At 38.0% G+C, this 24273-nt stretch overlaps 1 long non-coding RNA gene across 12 annotated transcripts in view; it reads left to right on the forward strand.

Annotated features, from left to right (window-relative positions):
- Positions 1–24273, forward strand: part of LOC147369845 (uncharacterized) — a 460342-nt gene that overhangs the window by 144751 nt on the left and 291318 nt on the right. For 11 of the 12 annotated variants that reach the window (XR_015168590.1, XR_015168593.1, XR_015168594.1 and 8 more), the window contains exon 2: positions 18984–19124. This is a non-coding gene — a long non-coding RNA (uncharacterized LOC147369845). The remainder of the gene's footprint in view (positions 1–18983; positions 19125–24273) is intronic. The other variant, XR_015168600.1, reaches the window with a different exon arrangement.

Genomic DNA, 24273 nt, shown 5'->3' on the forward strand with positions numbered 1-24273 from the left:
GTGAACATAACACAAATGATGTATCCATTTCATGGTTGATGACCACTCTGGTTGTTTCCAGGTTAGAGCTATGACATAGATATAATGCTGGATTTGGAAATAAACTTTGAAGTGAAATATCTAGGTCAGAGTCCTGCAATTTAAGTTTTAAAAGTAGCTTATGAGAATTTCCATGGTTCCACATTCTTGTTACTCCTTTAAATTGTCAGTCTTTTTAGTGGTGCAATGGTATTTAGCTCTGACTTTAAGTTACATTTTCCTGATGATTAGGGGGTCCAGAATCATTTCCCATTTATATTTACTGTTTAGATGTAAATTTTCAGTTATTCAGTATTTTTATTTACTGAAATCTCTTTGGACTTTCTGCCCCAAGGCTTCTCAGATTTCCCCTCTGTGCCCAGAGAGTGCCTCTCCCTTCTTGCTGGACCATACTCCGAGGTATCTACGCCTTTGACACATTTTTACTTATAACTATATGAGTACTCCTCCTCTCTCAAATATTTTTCCCCACCTGCACTCCTTAACCCATCTGGATGTGGAGCCTAGGGAAGTCTTCTCTTTAAGAGCAATTGGAATTCTATAATGCAACAGACCTGCTTTAAAATAAATTACGCCTGAGGTTACTTACTATTTTTTACCTCTCTTTCCTAAGTTTTCATCACAATGCCTTTTGGCCTCTCAGTAGAATTAATTAAGTTATGTGCGTGCGTGTATGCTCAGTTGTGTCCAACTTTTTGCAACCCCATGGACTGTAGCCCGCCAGGCTCCTCTATCCATGGCATTTCCTAGCCAAGAACACTGGAGTAGATTGCCTTTTCCTTCTCCCGAGGATCTTCCTGATCCAGGGATCGAACCTGCATCTCCTATGTCAAAAGTAGTATTTTAAATTAATACCTTATGATTCTGAAGATCAGAAATCTTAAAAGGATCTCACTGGTAAAATCACGGTATTGGCAGGGCTGCATTGTTTTCTGGAGACTTTAGGGAAGAATCTGTTTTCTTGCCTTTTCCAGAATCTACAGACCACCTGCCTTCCTCAATTCATAACCCTTCCTTTCTCTCTTCCCTCTGGCCCTGAATTTCCTAGCTTGCTTTTTCACTTTTAAGGACTCTTATGATTATATTTGTGCTCTTTTAGATAATACAGGATAATCTCTCCATGTCAAGGTCACATAATTGACATACTTAATGCCATCTGCAATTTTAATACCCTTGACATGTAACATGCTAATAAAATATTCTCAAGTTCTAGTGATGTGAATATCTTTGGGGGTGTATTATTCTGTCTACCAGACTTTTCATATGAATAAAGGGTTAGAAAGCATCATGAATTACAAACGCACTTTACTTTATGAAATCTCTGTCTTGCCTAAACTCGTGTCCTTGAACTTATTTATGACTTTGCTTTCAAAGCAGAAAATTGACCTTAATATAAAAAAAATAGATAAAAATTTTGATAAAAACTCTGACAGAAAAAAAAAATTCATAGGAGATAAAGTGAGAGTAAGATGATGGTCAAAATAGATCATTTCAAACCTGAAGTTGGCATAGTTTGTTTGGGAAGTCCCTTTTATCCTTAAGCAGATCTTACAGCTTGAAACAAATCTGTTACACTCCAGACAGATTTATCATTTTCACCACTTCATTCAATTTGCGTTGTAAGAAATTCATTTGGGGATGCTGGAGAATACTTCTCAAATGCATGTTGTTGATTAAACAGGGCAGAGTAGCTGTGGACCAGAATTGGTAAAGAGTTATAGAGGGAGAAGGCAGTGGGAGTTGATGTGAGTAATGGTTTCTATCCATGCCCTGAAAAATCCTCTTTAAATTACACTTGTGAGTGGATGGGAGAGCGCCTTCTCTTGAAGCCACCATCAATCGTATGCCCAGGTTGCAGTTCGTTTTAATACATCAGCCTCTTTCCTTCCCGCACACTTGCTCTTCTTCTGTCCGGAGAGGAGAGACTGTAGTCTTCACAGTGACAGAAGGACATGAGGGCCATTGACTCAAAGGTGAAATCAAAGGACAGAATATTTAGCTTCAAATCCTCTAGAAAATATTAAGTCAACCTCCTAGGATGAAGGCTTTTTTTAATAGAAGCTGTGTAAAATTTAGTTGAATTGAAATTTTGATGGATTCTTCTCTGAAGGAAGGGAGTCCACTGATAAGCTAGTCATGTTCCTTTGCTGCTACTTAGGGCATATTCTGATGCTTTTAGCTATTGTTCAGGAGTTGTTTTAATGAAAATATTTACAATGCAATCATGTAGTAGAAGCAATACAACTAGAAATTAGGAACATATATTTTCAGTGATACGGACTTGGATTAAAATACCACTAGAGAGCTGTGTGACTTTAGGCAAATTAATACATTTCTTATATGTAAAATGGAGTAACCATATCTAACACATTGGGTGGTTATGATGATTAAATGTGGGATGATACATGTAAAGCATTTGGTAAACAGCTTATGTACAATATCTTGATACTGTACATAATGTGATATCATTACTTCCCTCCAGGCTTCTTCAATTATTCTAGGAGACACAAAATTAATATAACTGCATTGGAAGCTGAGTGTAAGAGATGGTATGTGTGTGGAAACTAACAAATTGGTGAGCAAAGGAACTTAAGTTAAAAATTACTTAAAATACTTTAAAAGTGAAAGTTGCTCAGTTCTGTCCGACTCTTTGCAACCCCATGGACTATATAGTCCGTGAAATTCTCTAGGCCAGAATACTGGAGTGGGTAGCCATTCCCTTCTCCAGGGGATCTTCTCAATGCAGAGATTGAACCCAGGTCTCCCACATTGCACGCAGATTCTTTACCAGCTGAGCTACCAGGGAAATCCTAAAAAAACTTGGTGCACCAAATAAAACATGACTGGGGAACAACCTTGACATTCAGGCTGTGACAGTTAGCTGCTTTTGTCAGAGATCTCGCATCAGCAGTGACCACACCATAGGGGAGACTCAGATCCCGCACAAACCAGGAATTCAGAGACTGGTTCTATGTTTCCCTGGCTATGGGAACCACCTTTTCATTAGGGTCCTTTCACCCAACCCTAATCTATAAAATAAAAATATCTATATCTACCTTACAAGATTGCTTTGAGGATTGATTAGAGGTAATATCTGTAAAATATCTAGCAAGAAATTGGAAACTGTAAGTACTTAATATATGATAGGAATGTATTTTCTCAAACTTAGAGTAGATTCTCATCTTCTACTGTACCTGTTACAGTTTCTTGAGTCTTTCTAGAATGACATCTCTGTCCCCTCAGTGTGAAAATGATTCTTATTTCACTTTTTTATATCACAAAACCCCACATATTCAGCTGTATTCAGGTTTAATAGGGCACAAGGAAAAGTGGAACGCTCATTGTCCAGTTACATAAATATAAAACAAATCTATTCGTGCTATGCCAAGAATAAAAATCTTACAGTGTGTTGTCTTAAAGAACTGAATTTGTGCATTGTGGTCAGATTTTGTATGGGTACAATTTTGTGAGTACCCATGGGGCTTTAAACACTGTTTCTAGGGGAAATTCTTCCAACCAAGCAGGTTATACTTGAGATCCAGCCTAATAGCGTGGTGAAAAGTACAGGTTCAGGAGTCAGAGAACCCTTCTTTGAAATCCTGGATTTACCACTTGGGAGCTGAGTAACAGAGTGAGTTTCTTAATCTCTCTGTCCTTCAGTTTCTCCATCTGCAAATGGGGGTAGGATAAATGCATCCCTCATATAGCGTTTGGAGGAATAAATGAAGTAATATCACACTTGATAAGCACATAGTAAGATGTCAAGTGTTACCTATTTAATATTACTATTGTTACTGTAGGTTTTAAACACTTTTTAGAGCTTGCCAATGTTTATATTTATATTTTTAGATATGAGAGGACACTTGAGAGAGACATTTGAGACACAAAACACAATTTCCTAAGTGACTGTTATTTTATGCATTTACCCAGCAGTTGAGAACCTTATGATAAAAGTGTTTGATGGACTTAGATTTAATTATTGTTGTTTTGAACTTTAACCCTGAATAATGCCAAAAGCAGATGTATAACAGAGATATTAGAAATGAAAACAGAATAGTGATCTCAGAACAGTGATAAATATTTGCTTGTTATAGTGGAGTTTATATTAAAGTAAATATATTTTGGGGTCTAATATAGTGTGGCCTTTTCCTAATACTTTAAACAAAATGTATGTAAGGAAATATAATGCTTTCTATTGTATCGTAATTGATTTCTCCTGTATCTTTACATGCACAGACACACTATTGTGTTTTCTAAGCCCTTGTATCTCATATTTAATGAAATAACATGGACATAATATTAAATAAAAGAACAAGGGTGAAGATAACTCAGCAGTTTGCGTCTGTGGCATTTTCTATTACTTATCCCGGGAGGCACTACAGCGCGGCTTTTGTTGATTCACAGTAGGAAATAAAAGTTAAAGAAGTCGACTATGTAATCCATCTTTCCATACACAAATTAAATATCTCTCTCAGTGTTTGCATAGTGCTTATTGCAGAATATAGAGAAATATGCCTTAGCACATCATCTAAGCAATTTTTCACTTGATATTTAGCAAGATGTGATGGATTTTGTAGACTAAAAATAGTGAGAGTATCTAGATAACCAGCAATGCACTTCCAATTTTATTCTAAAGTTATAGAATAAACTATAATATATACAAGAAAGATCCTATATTAAATTTCATTAACTATATTTTCTTATTTTCTTCTATTCTTGTATGGCATATGGGGTCTCACCCATAGCGGTGGAGGCTGTGGGAGCAGGAAGGGTAAATAAAGTGATTGCCCCCTTCCTAGAGATAAGGAATTCTTGGCAGGCAGCATCCCTTTGATATGCAGGGCGATCACTCCTGAGTTCTACCTCCTTTTCTGCCTCCCTTTCTCAGGCTCCTGGAATTTGCACAACCCCCTTGCCCTGAATCACGCCATGACCAGGTACTGGAAACTAGAGACAACTTTGTAGTCCACAGCCCACTGAAGTTGCTCAGAAACCACCCAGTCTTAGCTAAGCATTCTCAGCTGCTTACTTTGCCTTGTCCATTCCCTCATGAAAACCACAGTAAAGGCTGTGACCCACCCTTCTCTTGCTTCTGCTCACTCCTTTTACCCCCTAGCTTACCCTGGTACTTCTCTTTGTGGCCCTGCATGGCGAGGCATGGCCCCTGTTCTTAGGAACTGTGAGTCACAGAATATCTTTTCAGTGGCAGTCAGATCTGTTGACCTGAAGAAAAACAAAATCCAAGGTTCATTTTAAAACATAATTTTCAGTTCAGTTCAGTCACTCAGTCGTGTCCGACTCTTAGCGACCCCATGAATCGCAGCACGCCAGGGCTCCCTTGTCCATCACCAACTCCTGGAGTTCACTCAAACTCATGTCCATTGAGTTGGTGATGCCATCCAGCCATCTTATCCTCTGTTGTCCCCTTTTCCTCCTGCCCCCAATCCCTCCCAGCATTAGGGTCTTTTCCAATGAGTCAGCTATTCGCATGAGGTGGCCAAAGTACTGGAGTTTCAGCTTTAGCATCAGTCCTTCCAAAGAAATCCCAGGACTGATCTCCTTTAGGATGGACTGGTTGGATCTCCTTGCAGTCCAAGGGACTCTCAAGAGTCTTCTCCAACACCACAGTTCAAAAGCATCAATTCTTTGGCGCTCAGCTTTCTTTGCAGTCCAACTCTCACATCCATACATGACACTGGAAAAACCATAGCCTTGACTAGACAGACCTTTGTTGGCAAGGTAATGTCTCTGTTTTTGAATATGCTATCTAGGTTGGTCATAACTTTTCTTCCAAGGAGTAAGCGTCTTTTAATTTCATGGCTGCAGTCACCATCTGCAGTGATTTTGGAGCCCCAAAAAATAAAGTCTGACACTCTTTCCACTGTTTCCCCATCTATTTCCCATGAAGTGATGGGACCAGATGCCATGGTCTTCGTTTTCTGAATGTTGAGCTTTAAGCCAACTTTTTCACTCTCCTCTTTCACTTTCATCAAGAGGCTTTTTAGTTCCTCTTCACTTTCTGCCATAAGGGTGGTGTCATCTGCATATCTGAGGTTATTGATCTTTCTCCCGGCAATCTTGATTGCAGCTTGTGCTTCTTCCAGCCCAGCGTTTCTCATGATGTACTCTGCATAGAAGTTAAATAAGCAGGGTGATAATATACAGCCTTGACGTACCCCTTTTCCTATTTGGAACCAGTCTGTTGTTCCATGTCCAGTTCTAACTGTTGCTTCCTGACCTGCATATAGGTTTCTCAAGAGGCAGGTCAGGTGGCCTGGTATTCCCATCTCTTTCAGAATTTTCCACAGTTGGTTGTGATCCACACAGTCAAAGGCTTTGGCATAGTCAATAAAGCAGAAATAGATGTTTTTCTGGAACTCTCTTGCTTTTTGGTGATCCAGCAATGTTAGCAATTTGATCTCTGGTTCCTCTGCCTTTTCAAAAGCAGCTTGAACATCTGGAAGTTCACCATTCACATATTGCTGAAGCCTGGTTTGGAGAATTTTGAGCATTACTTTACTAGTGTTTGAGATAAGTTCAGTTGTGCAGTAGTTTGAGCATTCTTTGGCATTGCCTTTCTTTGGGATTGGAGTGAAAACTGACCTTTTCCAGTCCTGTGGCCACTGCTGAGTTTTCCAAATTTGCTGGCGTATTGAGTGCAGCACTTTCACAGCATCATCTTTCAGGATTTCAGGGCATTTAAAAAAACAATTAAGATTAGCTTTGGTGTCAACAATGAAGGAAAACATTCCCCCATACCCACCTCCAAATCCAGGGCATGATTGGGAGAGCAAATAGTAATGAAAAGTGTGTCTTTTCTGTTTATTCATTCATTCTTTCCTTCTCCAAAATATTTGATTATCTGTGTGTTAGATGTGACTTTAAGGGGCTTCCTAGGTGGCTCAGCTGGTAAAGAACCCAAAAACCTCTCAAGGAGCTCAATCCAGTGGAAGAACAGACAGGAACATCTTTGAGTTTAACACAGATGCTAGGCATGAGGAGAGCCACAAGGAGAGTGGCCATGTAGCTGCTGAAGTTTCACCTGGAAACGCCAGGCTGAAAATAATGAAGGCAAGAAGTATTTCCAAGAGGCAATGATACTCAGTTGAGGTTTCCTTTTTCTTATTCTTCTTTGCAAGTAAGAATTTTACATTTGTTGAGGTAAAATGTATGCATGATAGTTCAGTTCAGTTCAGTCACTCAGTCGTGTCCAACTCTTTGCGACCCCATGAATCGCAGCACGCCGGGCCTCCCTGTCCATCACGAACTCCTGGAGTTCACCCAGACTCACATCCATCGAGTCAGTGATGTCATCCAGCCATCTCATCCTCTGTCATCCCCTTCTCCTCCTGTCCCCAATCCCTCCCAGCATCAGAGTCTTTTCCAGTGAGTCAACTCTTCGCATGAGGTGGCCAAAGTACTGGAGTTTCAGCTTTAACATCATTCCTTCCAAAGAAATCCCAGGGCTGATGTCCTTCAGAATGGACTGGTTGGATTTCCTTGCAGTCCAAGGGACTCTCAAGAGTCTTCTCCAACACCACAGTTCAAAGGCATCAATTCTTCGGCTCTCAGCTTTCTTCACAGAATGATAAAATACACCTTTTAAGAATGTTCAGTTCCATGACTTGACAAATGTATACAGTTACATAGCCATCAGCACAATCAAGATACAATGTTTCTATCATCACGGAGTTGTTCTCTTTTACCTCTTTGCAATCAACCTTCTACTCTAACCCCTGCTCCTTGGCAATCTGTCTTCTGAACCAGCAGTTTTGCCTTTCTCAGAGTATCTCATGAATGAATTTATACATATGTGTATGTATGTATTTCCACCCCACTTCATTCTGTTTCTTGATTTTTGAGTCTGTCCAGTACCACACTGTCTTGATTTCTGTTGTTTACTACGATGTCTTGAAATCTAGTCTTGTAAATTATACAACTCTGTGCTTCATTTTCAAAATTGTTTGTTTTTTTTTTCCTTTGTCTTCCCATATTAATTAGAATCAGCTCCTCAGTTTCTACAAAGAATCTCCTGATATTTTGATTGACTTTTCAATAGGCCAACTTTAGAAGCACTGCCATCTTACTGATAATGGGTTTTCTAATCATGATCATGATTTCTTGTGCCTTTATTTAGGTCTTTAAAATTCGATCTCAGCAGTGCTTTATAGATTTTAGTGTATAGCTCTTCCACATACCTGTTGAATTTACCCCTAAGTATTTTATGTTTTAATGCTGTCATGCTGCTACTGCTAAGTCACTTCAGTCGTGTCCAACTCTGTGCGACCCCATAGACGGCAGCCCACTAGGCTCCCCCGTCCCTGGGATTTTCCAGGCAAGAACACTGGAGGGGGTTGCCATTTCCTTCTCCCATGCATGAAAGTGAAAAGTGAAAGTAAGGTCGCTCAGTTGAGACTGACTCTTAACATAGCCTCAATGGCATGGCAGAAGCTGGGTGGTCAAAGCGGTTTGGTGTTATTTTTTTAATTCCAATTTCCAACTATTTTTTGGAAAAGTACACCTATTAAGATTTTATAGACCTCCACTCTGACCACCCAGCTTCTGCCATGCCGTTGAGGCTATGTTTTATTACATGATTAAATATGTGGAACATAGCAAAATAAGACAAAATACTCAGCTGTGATCTGTTTATGTTTTTTACCCTTTTTGTTTACCTGGTAAAACTACCTCCCAAGAATAATTAGGGCCTGCTAATTGATTTCTTGGTGCCAATGGAAGAAAGGTTCATTGTTCTTTCTCCCTCGTGTGCCAGATGGTTGTGCTGTGGCCAGTGAGGTGGGTGAAGTTGTAAGATCACTAGTTGGAGGAATCAGTGGGTAACATAACACTTACTGGTTAAGCGTATGTGAAATATATTCAGAAAAGAACAGCTGAGAATATTGAAAGTATTCTGAACTTTATTGTTAGAGTCATATTGATGTGTATTATATGTGCAGATATACAAATATGTATTTTATTTGTATTTATTAAGTTTTGAATAAATCTTTTTGAATACAATGAACTCAAAAGTTGGGAGTGCATACTTGAAAAAATTAGGTACTAAATTTCTGTTTGTCCAAAAAGTTGATGAAGAACATTTAGCTTATGCAAAATACTTGTTGAATATCACTGTAGTCCCCATGGTGGGTAGTAATTGTCATCAGAAACAGAAGACAAATGTGCTAAGGAACATCAGAATTAACTTCAGAAGTTAATAATTCTATTAAAAGGAATGTGCCTGAAGACTGTGATTTAATGTGCAGCTGCAGATGATATGTTTACATGTCACTGTGAAATATCATTTATCATTTAGATAAAATGGCTGTTTAAAATAGCTTTTATTCAATTTTTATTCTGAGCAAGTATGAAAACTTAAATAGTAGCTGTAAATGTGTTTTTTTTTTTTTTTAGCAGAAAAATATCTCCAATCATTAAATGATATCATGTTTATGCCAGAGTGTTCAGATCCTTCAAGCAGAAAACTGGTTAATCCCAACAGTGGACCAGTTTTGTTTTGTTTTGTTTCCCCCCCAGTCCAAGTTATGGATTCAAAGTAAAGGCTTTGGACATTCGTTCTGTCAAATGTGGAATGTCTGATATTATGGTGGATGCTTTTGTGAAATTTAGTTAAAAGACTCACCATTCAAAATGAAATTATCTGGTTTTGCTGTATTACTAAAAATTATAGAACATGGCATCACAGACAAACGCTGTTGTTACTAAGTTAAGAAAACTTTGGAGCCATGTGCTTAGTATTCATTGGGGGTAAGTGCTGGATCATGGAAAAAGCAAGAGAGTTCCAGAAAAACATCTATTTCTGCTTTATTGACTATGCCAAAGCCTTTGACTGTGTGGATCACAATAAACTGGAAAATTCTGAAAGAGATGGGAATACCAGACCACCTGACCTGCCTCTTGAGAAACCTATATGCAGGTCAGGAAGCAACAGTTAGAACTGGACATGGAACAACAGACTGGTTCCAAATAGGAAAAGGGGCACGTCAAGGCTGTATATTGTCATCCTGCTTATTTGACTTACAGTACATTGTGAGAAACGCTGGGCTGGAAGAAGCACAAGCTGCAATCAAGATTGCCGGGAGAAATATCAATAACCTCAGATATGCAGAGACAACACCCTTATGGCAGAAAGTGAAGAGGAACTAAAAAGCCTCTTGATGAAAGTGAAAGAGGAGAGTGAAAAAGTTGGCTTAAAGCTCAACATTCAGAAAACAAAGACCATGGCATCTGGTCCCATCACTTCATGGGAAATAGATGGGGAAACAGTGGCAGACTTTATTTTTTGGGGGGCTCCAAAATGACCACAGATGGTGATTGCAGCCATGAAATTAACAGACGCTTACTCCTTGGAAGGAAAGTTATGACCAACCTAGATAGCATATTCAAAAGCAGAGACATTACTTTGCCAATAAAGGTCTGTCTAGTCAAGGCTATGGTTTTTCCAGTGTCATGTACGGATGTGAGAGTTGGACTGCAAAGAAAGCTGAGTGCCGAAGAATTGATGCTTTTGAACTGTGGTGTTGGAGAAGACTCTTGAGAGTCCCTTGGACTGCAAGGAGATCCAACCAGTCCATTCTGAAGGAGATCAGCCCTGGGATTTCTTTGGAAGGACTGATGCTAAAGCTGAAACTCCAGTACTTTGGCCACCTCATGCGATGAGTTGACTCATTGGAAAGGACTCTGATGCTGGGAGGGATTGAAGGCAGGAGGAGAAGGGGATGACAGAGGATGAGATGGCTGGATGGCATCACTGACTTGAAGGATGTGAGCTTGAGTGAACTCAGGTAGATGGTGATGGACAGGGATGCCTGGCGTGCCGCCATTCATGGGGTAACAAAGAGTTGGACACACCTGAGTGACTGAACTGAAGTGAAGTAAAGCATGTCTGTCAATGGTAACAGAATTAAGAGTTGTCAAATTTTTACAGTTTAAATACATACACAACTTAGAGTAACTGAACTACAAAGTTTTTATGTGAGAAGCTCTTCCGAATAAGAACAAAAAAGTAATTTTAGCTAGCAGAGGTGCTTTCCATCTGTCTTTGCTACCCATAATTAAACAGATGTTAGAAATACTTTAGACTCTGAAATATTTGAAAATAAGCATAAATATTCTTCCATGATACTGAACATTTTGGTAATGAGTCATCTAAAATGTTTGTTGCATCTTTTCCAAAATCAGTTTGAAATAATCAATGTATTTGTGAATGGAGCACCAAGAAACATCAGCTCTTACTGCTTTTTATTAAAATATAATTGCTTAAAACAAAATTTATGAACAGGTAGGTATTGCAGAACACCTCTTTTAAAACAAGGGAAGATCAGAACAAATTAAATATTATTCCTCTAATGGTATACAAGATTTCAGTTTGAAATTCTATAATGGTAGTTTGCAGTATTTCAAACTGTAGGAAACAGTTTTTGATGGAGCTCCTATTTTTAACTGAAAGTGAAAGTCTCGTCCAACTCTTTTCAACCCCATGGACTATACAGTCCATGAGATTTTCCAGGCCAGAATACTGGAGTGGGTAGCCCTTCCCTTTCCCAAGAGATCTTCCCAACCCAGGACTCCCACATTGCAGGTGAATTCTTTACCAGCTGAGCCACAGGGAAGTCCAAGAATACTGGAGTGAGTAGCCTATCCCTTCTCCAAGGGATCTTCCCGACTCAGGAATCGAACCAGGGTCTCCTGCATTGCAGGTGGATTCTTTACCAACTGAGCTATGAGGGAAGCCCTTTTTAACTGAATAACTGAATAGGAGTATAAATTTCTTTTTTACTTTGCTGGAATGAATTGAGTTTGAGGAGTTCTGTGAGTTTTCAGTGTTAATATTTGGTGAAAGGTGTTAAGAATATCTAAAATAGACAAGACTTGTTTGAAGATTTTTATCTTGTAAAAATGGTTGTGTAGAAAGATTATCTTAACTGAGGCAAAAAGTCACTATCTATAAATATATTGGGTTGAAATATTTACAAAGTTCAGTATGAAAATGTTGGAAACAAGAATATTCTCTATTTACCTGTTTGTTCTTCTTACCTTGGGAGTTAAATAGGGAATGATAGAGGAATGAATCAACATGTTCCAAAAACTATATGTTTGAATTATCTTGGTTCTATTTCCATTCCCCATATTTTCCCAACTATGTAGCTACTTATCTCATCAGTTTAACTTTCAGAGATAGTTGCTATTATCAAATTGGTTTGTATCTTTCCAAAGATATACATTTACTTAAAAAGTCTTAAAATATAATTCTTCTTCCTAGTACAGGATATTTCTTTGACTTAAATATTTTAACTGTTGGCTAGAGGTTGCATATTAAAATAAGAAAAAAGCACATTACCAACATTTTGGCAAAATATCTCACATTTACAAAATGAGCTTCAGGTATAAAAATCTACTTATTTATCATTTTTTTTTATCTTGTCCATACCATTTCTATTCTATTCATTCCATATTTTCATTACTCTTTGAGTCATTACTATAGTTACATTACATAGGGCAGGGGTCAGCAAACTGTGTTCTCCATGCCAAATTGAATAGAGACCAATAGCCTCCAAAGCCCAAAATATTTACTATCTTCGCATTTATAGAAAAAGTTTGCTTACCCTGGTGTAAGAGAAAACTGGATTAAAAGGTATTCTATGGAGGGTTCAGTCAATGAAAATGGTACTTTCTTCTTGCTAGACCTACCAATAGAAAAGGGGGCTGACTTCACATCAGATTTAGGAGAAATGGCAGTTGTAATTAGATTACTGAAAAGCATCTGATGAAAAATTCTGATTCATTTTAATGAATAGGTTGCATAAAAGGCGTATAGTTAAGCATATTTTAGTTGATCTGTAGACTGAATTTTTATTAGATTATGGTTTTTATTAGCAATTAACATCTGTTAAAAACAAAACAAGATTTAGCAATGTCATTGAAGAAAGATGCTCCAGAGTAGTATTCCAGCATGACTTACTTGCTTCTCCCCACCTCTCATCCTCTCTACTCATATACAGGTGTATGCATATGCTTGGGATACTAGCATATCACACAAAAGGATACATATATATACAAGTACATATTGTTAAGTATAAGTTTATATATGTCTATAACACATTATCCTTTATACTATATTGTAAGTTGACTTGTTCAAATAAAATAGCATGACCAGTTTTTTATAAAACTGCATCCCCAGATTTAGTTTTCTGTATTTTCTCATTGCAGGTATAAACCACAGTTGATTTAATTTACTTCTTAATTTGAGGAGCTTCGTTGATTCATTTATTTACTATTAATATTATAAAAGTGCTGTGCTGACTATCTTTTAGTTAAATTTTTCACATCTTCTGAATTCATTAGCTCTGTAATTTCTGGAAGTAGAATTTGTGGAACAAATAATGTAAGTGTATCAGTACTTTATTTTTTATTGCCGAGTAGTATTCCAGTGTGTGGCTAAGCCACAATTGGTTTATCCATTGTCTTGTTCATGGATGTTTGGTTTTTGTAAATTTGGCTGTTGTGAAGAAGACTGTTGTAAACATTCTTGTATAAGTCTTTGTATAGATACATGTTTCCATTTACCTTGAATAGATAACCAGGACTACACATGGTGGGCTATAGGTAGATCTGTATTTTACTTATCAAAAAATGTCAGCAGTCCTCCAAAATGGTTGTATCTTTTACATTCTTATCAACAAAGAGAGACCATTGTTCCACTTCCTCACCAGCATTCTGTTTTTAGCCATCTGTCATGTCAGAAGTAGTGTCTCAATATGGTTTTTAACTTTTTTTTTCTTGGTGACTAATAATATTGAGTACATGTTCTTATTTTCTTGGATAATTAAATTTGTTTTTTTGTCAATATCTGTTTAAGTCTTGTATCCATGTTATAAGTTAGGAATTTTAGGGTATTTTTTTTGGTAATTTATGGGAGTTCTTTCATCCAAATACAGGGCTTTTGTATTGTCCTGCAAATCCTTTTTCCAAGTGCATGACTTGTTTATTCATTTCTTACTTGGTGTCTCTTGATAAGTGAACATTTTGCTGAAGTTCAGTTGATCACTTTTGGTAGCACTGTGCTTTTCTGCCTGTCCAAGCCTATGTCACAATTCCCACAGTGGAAGAAATCGTTTTTTATATTATTTTCTGAAAGTTTTTTGTTTTTAATGATTACAATTTGGCTCTACAATTTGGTGACCCATCAGATTTTTCATATGAATGAATAAAGGAGTTGAACTCAAAAATTTCTGCTTAGATTTTCAGTTTCCTAGCCTCTCAATTGAGGTGTTTGGCGAATCATAGAGATGGTTGAGTAAGTGACCCCAGAATGTTAGACTCTGGATAAAGAACTTTATCCACATTTCTAGTTGTTATCAGGAGGGCTTTTCTAAAGCAAGGAGGCTTTCCCAATAGGATTAGAGAGGAAGTTATTGCCCCTGTTTTCAGTTTCTCGGTTTTCCTGTATACCCGGAGATTGTTGTCTATTTACATTGATGTTTGTCAGGAATTTAGATTTTAAACTCAATTCTGTTAGTTTTTTGAGTACTTACATACATACATACATACATACATATATATATATATATATATATATGTATGTATATGTATATTTCATAGAAAGGCCAAAAAAAGAAAAAAAGGAGAGAGGGAAAAAATTCTCTAATTTAGTTTTCCCAGCTGGAAGCTTGGTGAAGAATAATGAAGATACTGTGGCTTGCTGAATATATCTGTGGAGGAGTGATGCTTTAAAGAGAAAGGGGTTTTTACTTTATGATTTGCTGAAATCAGCTGAGACTAACTCCTTCTTTTAGTGGCACCGCCAACAGCAACTCCCACATTACTTGGTTTACGATTTATAATAGGTACCAATTATCATCCTCACAATGGGACTTCTGATACATGGCCTAGAGTATGTGGTAAACACTCTAGAAGCTTCAGTAAGTGTTCCATTTATCTGTGGCTATATGACAAATGACCCGAAATCTTGTTAGTTTAAGATAACATTCTATTACATCTTATGCTTTTCTGAGTTGAGTATTTAGCTAGGGCTTGGCCGGGTGATTCTTCCATGTGGTGTGAATGGTGGTCACCTCACTAGTATCCAGCTAGTGGAGGGCTGCTCTGACCCCTCTGGGATGGTTTCACGGATATTCCAGAGCCTGGGTGGGGATGGCTGTAAGGCTGGACTCAGCTGGAATTGTCAACCAGATTGCTTATAGAGGTCTCTTCATGATGGCAGCCTTGAGATGGTCAGACTTCCATTCAATAAAGCAGAAGATGGCATGGCCTTTTATGTGCTACCCTCTAGAAGTCATTCAGTATCATTTCTGCTTATTAGTTGAAGCATCCACTAGCTTACTTCACTTCAAGGGAGGGTATGTAAGCCCTACTTCTTGTTGAGAGAAGTATCAAAGATTTTATATCCACTTTCACTACCAGAATCTGCCTTTAATTTGGCTTGAGATCCAGGATCTCATTTTAACTCATGTCCTGGACCAGATGATACTCTTTGAGTTCTGTTACTTGGGCACAATTCTTTTTTTTTTTTTTTTAATAAAGATTTATTAGAACACAATGCTACCTATTCCCTTACGTATTGCTGTGGCTACTTTCACACCACAACAGCAAATTTGAGTAGTTGCTACAGAAACCATATGTCCTGCAAAGCCCCAGATATTTGCTGTTTGTTTTTTTTTTTTTTGCAGAGACAGCAGTGTCCAGTAGAATTTTCTGAAATGATGCAAATCTTCTATAGCTGCACTTTGTATTATGGGAGCTACTAGCCACCTGTGGCTACTGACAACTTGAAATGTGGCTAATACAACTGAGGAACTATATGTTTACTTTGATTTTAACAGCTACATGTGGCTAGTGGCTACTGTGTTAGAGAATGCAAGAACAATAGTTAGAAATAGCAGAATGTCTGCTCTTGAACCATTTAGAATTAATTTTTCACATCTCAGTCTTGGAGGAGGTATATTGGAGTGTATTGGCCTTTCTGTACCCCTGTGGTAGACATGACTCATACACTCCAATATCTAGTTCTTACCTCCTTCCTAGCACAGGGAGGATTATGAACCCTCAGCCCTTGGAAGCTCAGTGTAGACACCTGACTGATCCTAGGAAATAAAATGTGAGCAGAAGCGATGTGTATCACTTCCAGGTCAAAGCTCCTCTGTGCCAGTGCTCAACTCTGCAACTCACTCTATTAAGCATAATTCTTACTCTGGAGAATTGCAAACTTAAATAATGCCCTGTCTCCTTCCCACCTTCAACACACATACAGGCAAGGTACAGTGATGGCAGCTAGTCACATTAGCCAGTCTTGTTCAGTGAAGAAGGGGAACGGGAGGTACATGATAGACACTAGTAGAACACTTCCAAAATTCAGCTGTGTACATATTGTCAGTTTCATGAATGGGGGCTCCCTCTTGCTCTCTGTGAATGAGTCTCTACAGCTCTTGGTTCAGTCTTCTGAGTAGTACTTTCCCTAAAACACAGCCCATATTGCAGCTGAGTAACTTTCTTCATCTGTTCTCTGCCTACAGATTTTGGCATTTTTATCCATCTTAGAAGCACTATTGTCTAGTTGAAAATGTAAGACATCCTCTTAGAATTCTTGAGAAGCTTCTCTGTATAAGTGAAAGGGTGTTTGAGGTACTGGTTTAAATCTTTCTCACATGTTGTTTTTAATCAGAGCTTTTTATTTTTAAAAAATTTAATTTTAATTGGAGGATAATTGCTTTACATTATTATGTATGTTTCTGCCATACATCAACATGCATCAGCTGTAGGTATACATATGTCTCCTCCCTCTTGAAGCTCCCTCCCATCTCCCACTCATCCCATCCCTCTGGGTTGTCACAGTTTCTCACATCTTAAGGATGTGAGCTTTTACAGTCAAAGCTAGGATTCTTTGAGACTGTGTTTTATTTGCAATGCTCTGAATATGATCTTTTCTCTAAGGCTGAATCTTTGATAACATTGAGTTGCTTGGAAAGACTCTCCTGGGTTCCTTTACATTTCCTTACAATTTTGTTAAAAAAAAATTGAAGAGATCATCTTTTGATTGATTGCTTTCCCCTTTCACTGTCTTATAGGCATTGAGGATAGGTCAGATGATATCTTCAACACAGTCCACAGAAATTGCCTTAGTAAGTCATCAGATTCATTAAGTATATCTTACAGTCCAGGGAGCAGTGTTGGCAAATTTTCTGCTGTTGCATAATAATTTATTTTCATCTAGCCTCCAAAATATTTTTTCTCACTTCCAGCCCTTTGATGGTTTTATTCATTTCCTGTTTCCCACATCCATGCCACATGTTGTACCTTTAGTGTTACCATTTCTGTTATCAAATTCTGTAGCCGCATATGAAACTATCCCAAAATATAGGGACTTATACCACCAGTCATTTTATTATTTGTCTTAAATTTCTGAGTCAGCCATTCAGGCAAGGCATGAGTTGATTTTTCTTTTGATCAAGAGCATATTGATGGGAGGTCCCTCCATGACATTCTGTTAGTAGAAGGGCTTATTGGGCATACTGGCCTCAGTTATACATCTGGCACCTTGGCATGGATGCCTGGAGGCAGGACTTAGCTGGGAGTGTCGACCAGAGTGCCTGCACATGGCTCCCCCAACATGGGCTTCTCAGAACAGTAAGACATTTAACATGGAGGCCCAGGGCTCTCTTAGAGGGTGTTCCATTGAATAGAACACAGATTGCATGATCTGTTAGCCATTTAAAAAATCTTGAAAGTCACAGAGTTGCATCTGCTGTGCTCTATTAGTCAAAGCCATCATATTTCCTCTGATTTAAAATGAGATTCCCACATTGTAACACTGCCATGTAAAATACCTGCTTTGATAGGATTAATTCTGTTTTCTTTTCCAAGTTCATTTTCTTCTCTTGAGTATGAGGTCTGAGTATAGTTCTGCTAGGGGCTTCTGCACTTACTCCTCATCTTGGCATTTTATTTGTGTAATGGAAATTCCAGTCTCGAGTCCTTTTTCAGTATTCATGGAATTGCCTCCAAATATCTGGCACTTGTATGGGACAGTTAAAAAAAATGTTTTCTAGTAGTAACACAGACTTGTTTTACCACATTTCTGAACTGATTTTAAGGAAATTTGAAGGTGAAAATTGGGGGCATCCAACCATATGGTCATGCTTTCATCTGGAACATGAAGAATAAATAAAGTTTCAAACCATGTTTACAGTTAAAGAGGTAAATTAATTTTTAAAGGCTTGTTGAATTTAAGGTGCCTGAGGGATACTCAGAGGAAGATCTCTGCTGTTTAAAATCATGAACAGAATTGTTTATTGAAACCCAAGCTTTAACATCATAGTAAGCTCAGATAAGTTTTGTAAATGAAAAGATGGTCATTTCCTTTCTTCTAAGCTCTTCCTGAGTTTCAAAAACATAAATGAATTCAAGGTCTTCTGCTTCAGCCAGTTCAGTCTCAGTTCAATCACTCAGTCGTGTCTGACTCTTTGTGACCCCATGGACTGCAGCATTCCAGGCTTCCCAGTTCAGTCTAGTTGAATATAATTAAATATCTTAGGAATCATTATTATACATTATGTAAGAATCTTCAGGGTTTCTAGGAAACTTGAATGTTTATTTAAAAAATATATTTGTTATTTTTTTTTCTTTTAAATTTTATTTTATTTTTAAACTTTACATAATTGTATTAGTTTTTCCAAATATCAAAATGAATCCGCCACAGGCAAAAATATATATTTGTTATTAAGGAAAGGCTTGGGAGGCCAGGCCAGTTCATGGGAGGAAGGAGAGAAATAATAGTAAACACCATGGAGATGGAGTCTAATCTTCCTTTTATTGTTTTACTGATGTAATTTGCTGATTTAATTATTTGTGCATCATTCTATCCATATGACTATCCCATTATTGAAATTTTAAATTCTTTCCTTCTTTAGGTATGTTGGTGGTAAACAATGGAAGTCATGAGCAACCAATTTAAGCAGAAATTTGATTTATTTGTAGAGAACTGCACAGTTCATAGAATCAAGGAACTGGACTGAGGATGCAAGGTGAATGACAACACAGATCTTGGTAAGGTAGGTGCCAGAGCTTGTCCATGGTCTTTTTATGATGTAATTGCTCAGATGCCACTGTGAATAATCTCTGTCTCATACGCTTTGTTTCATTCCTGTGGCTTCAGAGTCCTGGATAAGGGTGTCCAGTTGGCCAACCCTAGGACTCATGCTCAAGGCCTAACTTCTAGGTGTCAGAAATGAAAATTTCTGGTACAGTGTGACTTCTGTCATCCCTGACTGCTACCAATTCTCATGCACAGGAGTTTTTACCCAAAGTCAGAGGGTTTTTAGGTGCTGGGTTTCTAAAAAACAAATGGCAAATGTTAACCCTGGCTACTCATTTGTCAGATTTTCTATGGATTGCTAGAGGTGAAGTAGTTACTGAAAAATGTTCCCTGCTCTAAAGACTCTCCTACTACGATTTAAAAAAAAAAAAAAGATGTGACAAAGTAGTGATTTATATTAGAGCACAGGGCATAGCTTCTGGACTAATTAGAGGGATTTCTGGCCTGACCTAGCCTTTGGGAGGCAGTCCATCATGTAAGCTAATGCTTCTTGAAGCACCCAAGCTCAGAATGAGAAGATAAATAGAAGTTAACCCATCTTGGGGGTGTGGAAGAGAGGTGTTCCATGAGGTCTTCAAGCTGCCTGTTGAGCAAGTGTCCTTTATTCTGGCACTCTACATTTTGAGGAAGAAACTACAGGGACAGATAGTCCAGAAAGCTTGACCACACTAGGGAATGACAGATACTCTTCTGCATTCTCTGAATTACACTTGATGTGTAACTTTCCCATCACCGAGCTCGTAGACACACTTGGTAAAGACGAGTTGTCGTTGTGTCATAAGCTTTACATGGATTATCTCCTTTGCTTCACCAGTCCTACCAAGTAGATAATACTATCTCCATCTTACAGATGTTGAAATAGACACCCATAGAGGTTAAGCTATTTTCTCAGGGTATCCTGGCTAACCAGTTCTGTCAGAAATTGAATCCTAGGTATTTTAACTTTAAAGCCAATTTTCTTACCCCACACTGAATTCTGGTTGTTTTATTTCCATTATAGTGCTTTAGATCCATAGTGCTCTTATTTCTTTGCTTGTGGAGTGTATTTATTAATGGTATTTGGAGGTTCTGCTCTATGGATAAGAGGACCAGGTGACCTTTCCTGTATGCCTGCTGTCTGGAGGATATGTAATCATGAAAGGCTCATTTTATGTCACCTGTTCCTTTCTTTGGAGAAGGCAGTGGCAACCCACTCCAGTACTCTTCTTGTCTGGAAAATCCCATGGACGGAGGAGCCTGGTAAGCTGCAGTCCATGGGGTCGCTAAGAGTCGGGCTGAGTCGCTAAGACTGAGCAACTTCACTTTGACTTTTCACTTTCATGCATTGGAGAAGGAAATGGCAACCCACTCCAGTGTTCTTGCCTGGAGAATCCCAGGGATGGGGGAGCCTGGTGGACTGCCGTCTATGGGGTCGCACAGAGTCGGACACGACTGAAGCGATTTAGCAGCAGCATTCCTTTCTTATGACACTTATTAAAATTTTTGAAAATTTATTTGTGGCTGTTCCGGGTTCTCACTGCTGCACGCAGGTTTTCCCGAGTTGTGGCAAGTGGAGGCTATACTCTAGTTGCGGTGTGTGGGCTTCTGGTTGCAGCGGTTTCTCTTGTTGCAGAGTACGGGTTCCAGGGCACACGGGCTTCAGTAGTTGCATCTTGCAGGCTCCTCTAGAGCATGGGCTCAGTAATTGTGATGCATGGGCTTAGGTGTGGGATCTTCCTGAACCAGGATGGAACTCATGTCCTCTGCATTGGCAGGCAGATTCTTAACCACTGGATCACCAGGGAAGTCCTCAAGTGACTTGATTGGGTCCCACGATGCTCACTGACTTAGTCAGCTTCTTTGGATTTTTGACAGAGGTTTTCCTACTAGTTGGTAAAACAAACTCTAGGCGTTCCAGTTTTGTTTTTTCAAAATGAGAATGAGAGTAAAAACTTAGTTCAGAATGAAAAGACTCTCCATCTATTAAGTAGAGGGAGAGTCACAAAGAATGTGGGGAAAGGACAGATGTGAGGCAGGTGGCGGGCATACCTGCCCATGTTAAAAGAGGTAGACGGAGGGTGTAGTTTTTGGTTCTAATTCCTAATTCTGGGCTCTTAAGAGGAAAGAGGAACTTTGCGTCTTTTGTTTTGTGACCTACTGTTTTATACACACTCATACGTTGGTGTTGGCTTCCCTTGTGGCTCAGCTGGTAAAGAGTCTGCCTGCAGTGCGGGACATCTGGGTTTGATCCCTGGGTTGGGAAGATCCCCTGGAGAAGGGAAAGGCTACCCACTCCAGTATTCTGCCTGGAGAATTCCATGGACTGTATATATAGTCCATGGGGTCGCAAAGAGTCGGACATGACTGAACGACTTTTATTTTCACTATACACAGTGTTGGGAGGTAGGGTGGACTTTTGTTTCTTTCAGCCATAGCTAAAAAAAACCCAGTAAATTCTAAAGACTTGTTTAAAAAAAAGTGATACCAGTATTTGGTGGCACATAAAATGGTTTCATTTATTATTTTTCTTTAAAAGCTTTAGTCACACAGGTGAATGTGTAGACCGGCAATTCTATACTTACTTTCCATTGGAAGTAGTTCTGTAAGAGGAATTGATTCCTAGGACTCCTAAAATCTCTAATATTACTTGAAGAGAAAATCCAGCAGAATCACACTTTCTTTGATGGTTCAGCCATACTGCATGAACATTCTTTCATCCAATACTCATGTTTAAAAAGTGGGTCTGGAACATGTGTTAAATATATGTGGAGAGAGAGAAAGAGAAGGGGTACTAAAGAATTGCAACATTTCTAAACTGTAATTGAAGTATAAGTCAATTTATGTTATGATCCAGAGATTAGTTTAAAAAATGAAAAGTAAATAGTTCACCTTAACTAATGGCAGTATTTCAAAAAGAAAGAACATCCAGCTCTGGTAGATTACCTTAGGTTCAAGATCCATATTCTTTGTTTCTATCAGATCTTCAATGTTTGAAACAATCATGTTCCCATGTGACTAAATTTTTTCAACAGGCATTCCATATATAGCTGGAGATGTCTTCTCCCACTTCTTAATATCTCATCATGTTTTCTATAGGGGTTTTCTTAGGATAGATATTATGATTTATTGATAAAGTAGTTTTTCTGATTACCAAAATTGCCAGTAGTATATTTTTCTCCCATTCCAAGTAAATAAGCCCTAAAGAAATTATTCTGAATCAATTTATTCTAAATCTGGACTGAGAAAGCTGAAGGAAAAATCTGCAGTAACTATTTTATGTTTATTTTGCGTCACACATTGTAGAGTGCTAAGAGAAGAGCAAATGCTTTAATTAAAAGAAACAATTTTCTTAGGAAAAACAATTGCTATGTTTGCTAACCGAAGCTAATGTGTTGCATACCCAAACTGGGGCTTTAATATATGCCAGTTTTTTAAATACCAACCAGTGGTACTTGTGACTGTATATTTATTCAGTGTGATTGATAAAAATGTTTAATTAAATACTATGAGGGGTAATGCCTAGCTTTTTTTTTAATCAGATAAATTGAAACCATGAACTTCTGAGATTATTATTGTATAATTAAATAAAAACATCCAAAGAATAGAAAAGCCACCAAAAAAAATAAAAAGCTGCCAAAGTTCAAGATGGTTTTAAACATTTGTTTGCATAAACACTAAATATAAATTGCCCAACTTGTTTCTTTTAACTGACCCCCCTCTCTCCTTTCTTTCTTCATTCATCCTGTATCTACAGTATGCAGTGACTATAGGAGATAAGAATTGAAGAAAATACAGACCTTTCATCAAAGAGTTTTTGGATTAATTGTAGAGGATTGATTGTCTTATAAATAACAGATAATAAATGTGTAGGAAAAAAGAAAGCAAATAATATTATCAAGTTGAAGGGAGGAAACTCCATTCTAAGTGATTCAAGATTGACAAGTTTTCTGATTAAACAAATAAACTGCATCATTGACTTTATTTTAAACTCTTTTTGATATAGAGAGAGTGGATATTTCACTAGTGGTCAAACTCTAAATTGGCCCATATCTCAGTATTAGCCATATATCATAGCTGTATTATCCTCAGGTTAATTATTTGTTTCTGCACTTGTATATTTTAGCAAGTGAGCATTGAATACTTTGCAAAAGGTATTTAATTCTTTGATAAAGTAATTTGTACAAGTGTTCAGCTATCTAATAGCTAAATAGCTCTACCCTGATCCTTCCATACTAACCTCCTGCTGTTACATTGTCTCCAGAAAAATTATTTTAATCCCATTTAGCTGTTTCATCTGGGATTTACCTCCATGTCTTTAAATAACAAGATTATCCTGCACACTTTATTTTTTTAAAATGATATAGCTACACCAAAAATGACAATTCAGAATATTCTCTCATGCAAGTCTATTTGTTCTGTCCTCAGAAAACAATAACTAGTTTTCATTTGGCAATCTGAAAAATTAATTTATACCTTAACCTTTCTGAATAAAGGCATAATGTAGGTTTCCATTTGACAACCATATTTTCTGGTGTCAATTCAATTTGTAGAATTTATTTGCGCAGTTCAGTTCAGAAGCTCAGTCATGTCTGACTCTTTGCAACCCCATGGACTGCAGCATGCTAGGCTTCCCTGTCCATCACCAACTCCCAGAGCTTGCTCAAACTCATGTCCCTCGAGTCGGTAATGCCATCCAACCATCTCATCCTCTGTTGTCCCCTTCTCCTCCCACCTTCAATCTTTCACAGCATGAGGATCTTTTCAAATGAGTCAGTTCTTTGCATCAGGTGGCCAAAGTATTGGAGTTTCAGCTTCAGCATCAGAATATTCAGAATATTCCAATGAATATTCAGGACTGATTTCCTTTAGGATTGACTGGTCTGATCTCCGTGATCCAAGGGATTCTCAAGATCTGCTCCAACACCACTTTTGAACACCAGTTCAAAAGCATCAATTCTCTGGCACTCAGCTTTCTTTATAGTCCAACTCTCACATCCATACATGACTACTGGAAAAACCGTAGCCTTGACTAGATGGACCTTTGTTGACAAAGTAATGTCTCTGCTTTTTCATATGCTGTCTAGGTGGGTCTTTTGTGTGTGTGCGTGTAGCAGAGTTTTATTAAA

This window comes from Bos grunniens, chromosome 7, assembly GCF_055505025.1.
Source record: "Bos grunniens cultivar Pamir isolate PY7600 chromosome 7, Bosgru_T2T1.0, whole genome shotgun sequence".
NCBI classification, from domain to species: Eukaryota; Metazoa; Chordata; class Mammalia; order Artiodactyla; family Bovidae; genus Bos; species Bos grunniens.